The 7268-nt window shown below is 36.0% G+C and overlaps 1 long non-coding RNA gene across 1 annotated transcript in view; it reads left to right on the plus strand.

The window, feature by feature from the left end:
• The window catches only part of LOC309866468, a 16459-nt gene extending 10726 nt beyond the window's left edge, over nt 1-5733 (plus strand). The window contains exon 3 of the long non-coding RNA XR_014312701.1: nt 5668-5733. This is a non-coding gene — a long non-coding RNA (uncharacterized lncRNA). The remainder of the gene's footprint in view (nt 1-5667) is intronic.
• Nucleotides 5734-7268: the final 1535 nt, after the last annotated feature.

Genomic DNA, 7268 nt, shown 5'->3' on the forward strand with positions numbered 1-7268 from the left:
TTTTGTGTGAGCAGAATTGTCTAGCAAAAGGAAACCATCTGACCATTACCATCATTCTTTGGCACTAGTCTCATTTCCATCTATGACAGTGATTTCTTTTAAGGGGCTATATAACACCTTTTTTGGTTTGATTTCCAAGTATGTTTTCCTCATTTTTTGTTTTCCTTATGGAAAAAAGTGGGAGGGCAGGGTGTGGGAGGTTGAGTAGTTGTGTAGTATTGGGAGAATACTACACTTATTTTTGAAATTAGAGCTTAAGTGACTATATGTGTTTGCACGCACATTTGTATATAACACATCAGAATGGATTGGAGCCTCCCAAAAAGAGAGGGAGAGATTACTCCCTTCAAAGAAAAATTAATGGAATTGGTAACGATGAAACCTGGGTTGGATACAGTTTTCCTTTTACGCACAGCGAGTCAGTCAACAGCCATGTTGCTAAGCCCCTCTGGTGCTCACTAGAATTGTAGAAGTAGTGAAGTATTTAAGAGATACAAATGTGATTGAAACTTTCTTCTGGAGGAATACAGAACTTGGGGTCTGAACTCTCATGGGACATTTATATCATATCCTTTGGCAATTTCCTGCTTCTTGAGGAAATTTTGGCCATCAATTTTTGCCAAATGTTTGTGTCTAAGTCCTTTCTAGCCATGAAAAACTATGATATTTTGGTTCATGATTACTTAAAAAATAGGTAACAGTTATTGTATTCAGTTGATCTAAAGGGAAATGAGGCCTGGAGATACTCACCCAAGGGCAGAAAATAATTCCATGCCGAAAATGATCCCCTTCACTTCTTAAGTTCTGTCAGTATCTGTATTCATACCTATATCCATCCATATGATCTCTTTGTTGCCTGCCTATCTTCTAGATTATTGCAATTGAAGTCTACCCTCTATTAAAATTTACAATGAAAATATACTCTTAAGGAAACATAATGGCAGATTATAATCACTCTACAGGTAGTATACACATATCCATATACTGACAAATGCAAATTAGTATTACCTCTGAGATATTTGGAAATGCTGGTATATTTCTAGTACTTCAAACATTCTGAACATACATAGATAAAAAGGGACAGGCCCTTAGAACCTTTTGGAGGTAGGTAAGCTTCTTCATTCAAAATGCTGAGGATAAAATGAGAAGGCAAAGCCTGGCAGTAAACATTCAAATACATGTATAAATATCTCTTTGAAATTCCTGCCTGCCATATTGCACAGTTCAAATTAGTGAAAAGAAGGTTCTTACTGCACAGGATTATTTTTTCAAGCTTCTGAAACCTGTATGTTGTACACATTTCTATGATCTAAAAATCAGGTAAATTTTTAGAACTTTTGCCCTTATGCATGCTCTTTGTATAGGAGCTATGTTGTATAGGATTATCAATATATTAGACTTGGACTATACTTCCAGTTTTTAACCCGATCCTTCTGTATCTTCTAATCCTGTCCTTCTTTCTACTCTTAAGAAGAATGCAATGAAAACCTGGGGAATCATATTTTTTTTTTTTTTTGCATACTTTAAAGTTGTGTTTCACCTTTTTAATGTACTATCTAAAATCTGAACACTGTTGAAATCAGCATATTGACAATCAGTTCTGGGTGTTTTTTGCTTTATTTACAAAAATGCAAATATGTTTCTGCTCTCAGATATAGTATTTGCCAGTGTGTCAAGTACTCTTTCATCCTCACAAAATTAAAAAACAAAAAGGTCTTCATAACCCAATTCTTTAAAGTTCTGTATAAACTTGAGTTTTTGGATGTCTGAGGGTCAGGAAAGTTCACTTGATGCATTGGCTTCCCATTTAGTTCACCTGGTATGGCCGAAATTCCTCAGAGTTTCAAAGCCACCCTGTCGTGTGTGATCTTTTCAGTGGCTCAGCCTGGTTAACAAATACTATTTCCGCATCGTGCATCCCTGTCTATAGGAGAGGCCAAACCTTTTCATTCAAACTCTGGAAAGTTTCCTCCTCATTTGCAGGTGGTGGTATAAACAGGGAAGAAGATTAGGGGTGTGTCCTGGGCCATGTCATTCCCCAGGGCCCCTCCTCTTCTGTTTCTGACAAAGGAGTGACAAGAGAAGACTAGAAGACTCCAGGAGGCTTAATTCGAGGGGATGTGGACCAGGGCAGTGTGAGTAGGGAGGAGGAAATAGTAATGGAGAAAGTAGAATGAAGGAATATTGGGAAATGTGGTGAGAAAAATTGGCACAACCAAAAAGAGGCCCTACACCCTCTGTAGACACAGCTTGTTTGTTTTCCTCTTGACAAAGTATTAAGAACAAATGTGCATTAGGTCAATTAGAGGTATCCCTGAGCTTAAAAAGGAAAGAAAGAGGAGAAAAACCCCTTTCCTTTATAACCCCTGCCCTTATTATTTTGGTCCAAGGCCTCAAGAAAGGATTATGACACAGCAGCCTTGCTTTTTATAAATGCATCATCTTTTCTTATATAAATATTAAGTACATTGGGCTTTTGGGTATCACACAATTAGCAAATTAGTCATTCACTACTAGTATTCATCTAGGTTTTATAACACTTTGCCTACATTAATTTTAGAATATTATGTGCAAGGGGGAAAAATTGCCTTCTTTTTTATTGCACTCATTGAAATCCCTTCTCTTAATGCTAGGCTCCGGAGTTACAGTGGCAGTTAGTTCTGTCATCAGAATATGAGTACTTTGAATGGAATTTTGAAAATTACAAAGACTATACCAGCATTATAACAGAACCGATGGTTCTCTCTATATGATAAATGCACTCTCATTTTGAAGCTTATGCATTTCCTTTAATATAGCCCCCCTTTCAATTCAATTCAATTCAATTCATTGCCTTTATTACAAGTATGAGATGGGAATTAGAAAATTCCTCCAAGATTTCAGATCTTTTGTACGTGGTATTTGTGAGAAAGAGAACTTGTTACCGTTCTTTTATATGTGAGATTTAGTGAATTGGCTAAGGTTCTAAGAGGTAAAACAAACTGTTCATTTGCACTTATAGGTGCACGTATGAAATACAATATTTACGTCCAGGAGAATCTAGAGGTATAACGGAGGGCTTTTAATTCCACGTTTAAGGTATCTTCATTCTTTCCAACATGGTATTCTTCCAAAATGCAACATTCCAAGTATGACATTCAGAGAGGCCCAGATGCGGTGTTGCATCTCTCTGGAACAGCCATGTTGAAAATTTGCCAAAGGACTGTCATCTTTGTAGACTTTGACTAATGAATCTTGGGTTATTTGAAACTGAAGCAAAGGCCATTTTATTTTAGTCCATTTCTTCTAGGTCTTCATGATTTGCCCATTGGGAAAAAATATTCCCCAGCCAATCCAAGAGCAGGTAGTCAGGTTCTGCCAGGTGGAGTCCCCCTCTCTTTGCTAATGGCCAGGGAGTACTCAAGAGTGGCAGTGGATGCCATTCCTGGAGAACTGGAGAGGTGACTTGAACATAATCTGTAGTGCCTTGTCTATCATCCCCGTTGAAAGATTTGTACAATGTAATTTCATTTCTTGAGTTGAGTATTTAGCTCTTTGAATCACCATGCATTGGTAATGAGACCTTGAATAAGGTCCTTGTCTTAGAGAGAAGCTGGCACTGTATAAAATAGTCATATAAGTTCATGCATTTCCATCTGTTTCTCCAAATATGGGTGTTTCTTTACTCATCAAGTTATTAATCCTCTACTTAATATCACACTCAAGCTGAAACCTAATTATACAAGTCCAGAACCACAGCATAATATTATGAAGACAAGTGCATATATTACTTAAAGTTCTGGTAATAGCTTTAAAGGTTTATATAACTTGGAATCACCATTTTGAATATTGTTGGTAAAATTAACAAAAGCTGTTCTAGGATCAAAACACAATGGCATGTTGATTTCATGGTAAAATACGATCGTGCAATTGTAATTAATATCTATCTCAGGAGCTGTGGGTCATTATATAGTTTAATTCAATTACTTGATTAAATAGAGATAATCCTCTGTAGCTATAGGCTAATCTAATTCATAGCAATTTACATGAGATAGACTTATTAAAGATATATAGTAAGAAATATTTATTTAACATATTTTTACTAGCTTTAGAATTTAAAGATCATAATTTACTCTGTTCTGGCAGCACACACATACACAAGCGCAAACACATACACCCTGTGGTTAGTTTATTCCTTGCTACTTTTACAATCAGTTACTGCTTTGGTGAAAGCCTAAAGCTTAATCCATTAAGAGCCATTCAGAACAAAACAAACAAACAAAGCTTTAACCACTTCAGTGACAACAGTGCAGAACCAACAAGCAGCCTTCTTAGAAAACCCTAGCAATTTTAGGATCAATAGCCTCATATTGGATGCTTCTAAGTGATAAAAGCTAGAACATTTGTGTTGCCAGGTTTTACAGAATAAAACAAAACACAAAAGTGTCTGGGAAAGATAATTTGTTAAGTTTAGTTTGGAAAAACCCATGTAGTGCAGAGGGCTGACTTAAGTCCTATCAACAGTCATGATAAAAACAAGCTAATTTAAATATCACTTTGCACTGAAAATTTTACCTATGTGTCCTGAGGGTTGAAACTTAAAATATATTTTAGTCTTTCTCCAAGTTCTATTACTTGCAGCTTTATTATTACTATTTCTGTTTAATGTCAGTGAAATCTTTGGTATATCTACATTTGTATCTATTTTTAAAAGATAAATCTTATCTAATATATCTATATTAAAGTATTTAGAAGAATATTATAGTCTACTTGATTCAAGGGTATAGTTTTAACAAACTAACAAATACATTTATATATGAGAAGAGCAAAAACAAACATTTTTTTCCCACAAGATTAAAAGCCTGTTCATTTCCTTTTAGAATTATTTCATTGTATATTATCCTTTGTGAAAAACCCATTAGCTTCTTTTATACATCCTCAAGTCTTAAATAATACCCCAGTGCTGCAGAATATATTCCATGGAAAAAATCTACTGTCATTCCATGGAATAAAAAAGGCCTCCTACATCATTACATTATCCTTTTCAGTTTCACAAAACAATTTTACAAGACTATATCTCCTGTAGCTATATTTTTTTAGTGCCTTTACGTTTATATTTAATTATAAACTCAGTAATGAAATAGGAGTATTATTTATTATTTATCTCAAAATGTCAACTGGTTAGACTTTACCCACAAATTATCTGGAGGCATTAAATTATATACCTTCATAGGTAGTCAACAGACACTTGGGATTGCCTGCAGTGTGTTTACAAGCTAATTTGTTTACTGAATATTGTCTACTCGTTTACATTTCTGCTTTTTTTTTTTAAAGCAGATCCCCACTGAAGAAATATACTTAATATAAGGAATTTATAAAAGAAATCCTTTCTAGTTTTAAAAACAAGCATCAAATCAAAAGCAAAATAATCTCCTTGCTGAAATGTTATCAAATAACATTGACCATCAACATTTTACAGACTGAAGAAATAAATTACCCTGCAATACCATTAAAATGCATGATTTTCTTGTGTGTCAGGAATGCTGTGCAGTTTTGTCTGGATTCATTAAGGCGCTCACTGCATAAGTGCATTGCCAACAGGGATGTGGGTGGCTGTAATGGCAGCCTGTAGGTTTGTATGGAAAACAAGTATGGCACAGTGAAAAAAATCCTTCTCTCACCCTACAGATACCTGTACGGAGAGCTTGGGAGGCATTTCCATAGGCTCATTGTCAAGTGAAAATTAAAGCCCCCACTCACTGGGAAGCAAAGGTAAGTCTGAAAAACCGCATTGAAGAAAAAGGAGAGGGGGTGGGGGTGGGGATGAAATCACCTAGCATTGAAGCAGCCTCACCAAGTGACAGACACGTAGACAACTCTGATGCTGCCAGAACAACACTCTGCACAGCCCACCAGCAAGCAATTTGTCACTGCGACAAGAATATCCTCCGCAATTTGGCATCAGGGTCCTTGGACAGCCAACTGCGCCTGTACAGCACGAGACGTGCTATTCGGCAACGGGAAAGATGGGAACCAAGGTTCTCGTTATGTCCAAACGTGTTATTTTATGAAAAACATATCTTTTGTCATGATCAACACAGAAACAGAACAGTAGTAATTGATAATAACTGGGGACAAATAAGATAACAAATTGAGAAAAGTATGTTCTTGTATGTTTTTGAGGTACCCTGTGTGTTGAGAAGATTTCAGAATGCTCGCTCTGTTTGTCTGGTATTTTATGGCACACTCCCACAGTGTTTCGTAGAAATAATGAATCCATAGGTGCGAGAATGAACTGGGAAGGGTTTTATTTTTGGTAGCAAACCATTTCCTTTTAGCAGAACATACTCTGCGTTGTTTTAGACTTTATGAGTTTGTATGTTGTGTGTTGATTAATATGTCGCTAAGTGAAAATCCTTTCTTACCGTCATGATTTGAAATAAGACAAAGAATTCAAGGTAAGTTGGGTTGTAAATGTGCAAAGGAAAGACCCTTTACTCTTTACATTGCTACTCTGGTAATCTATTATAAAAGTGCAGTAAAGGAGAGAAGCCAGGGGCATAGGATAAAGGTATCTGATAAATAAGCAAGTAGTGTTCCCCTTGCCAATTACTTGGCATCTTACTTTGTAATTAATGCCACAGTAATGAAAAAAGTGGTAGGCACGAAGATTGGGCCTTTTGTGCATTCTATACAGAATCAAACACTCATAAAAATCTAGCTCAAAGCTAGTCTAGTTTGGCTCTCTCCACAGTCAAAACTTGCTAGAGAATTAGAACAATCCCATAGGGGTGTGTGTGTGTGTGTGTGTGTGTGTGTGTGTGTGTATTGCAATGTATTATATAAGAGTGACATCAGGCAATTGTGGTATTGCTGTCTCTATCACACAGACACGAGTGTCCTTCATTGCCCAGACATGATAGAAACCTATACCCATTCTGCCAGTATCTAACATCCTGGTATCTATTATGTTGTTCACTAGTTGTCCTATGAAACACTTTAGCTAACTGCTACTGAAGTGGCCATGATAACTGCGTTGCAGAGCCTGGTGCATTTCCCAGCAGCTTATAAATTTGTGCTTTGTGGGAACCTTCAGGAAATACTAAAATGACTTAAAGAGTAAACAGTAGTGAAAATGACAGTACTAATAGGAATTTTTTTTTAAGAAGTAGGAAAGAATATAATTTAGGCAGTTTTTATATCATTTAAAATACAGGACAAATTTCAAAAATACCCAGTTAATATTATAGTAATCCTACAAACATGAAAAATATATTTTTCTCTAGCTA

The sequence above is a fragment of the Mustela nivalis genome (assembly GCF_964662115.1).
Source record: "Mustela nivalis genome assembly, chromosome: 6".
Taxonomy (NCBI): Eukaryota; Metazoa; Chordata; class Mammalia; order Carnivora; family Mustelidae; genus Mustela; species Mustela nivalis.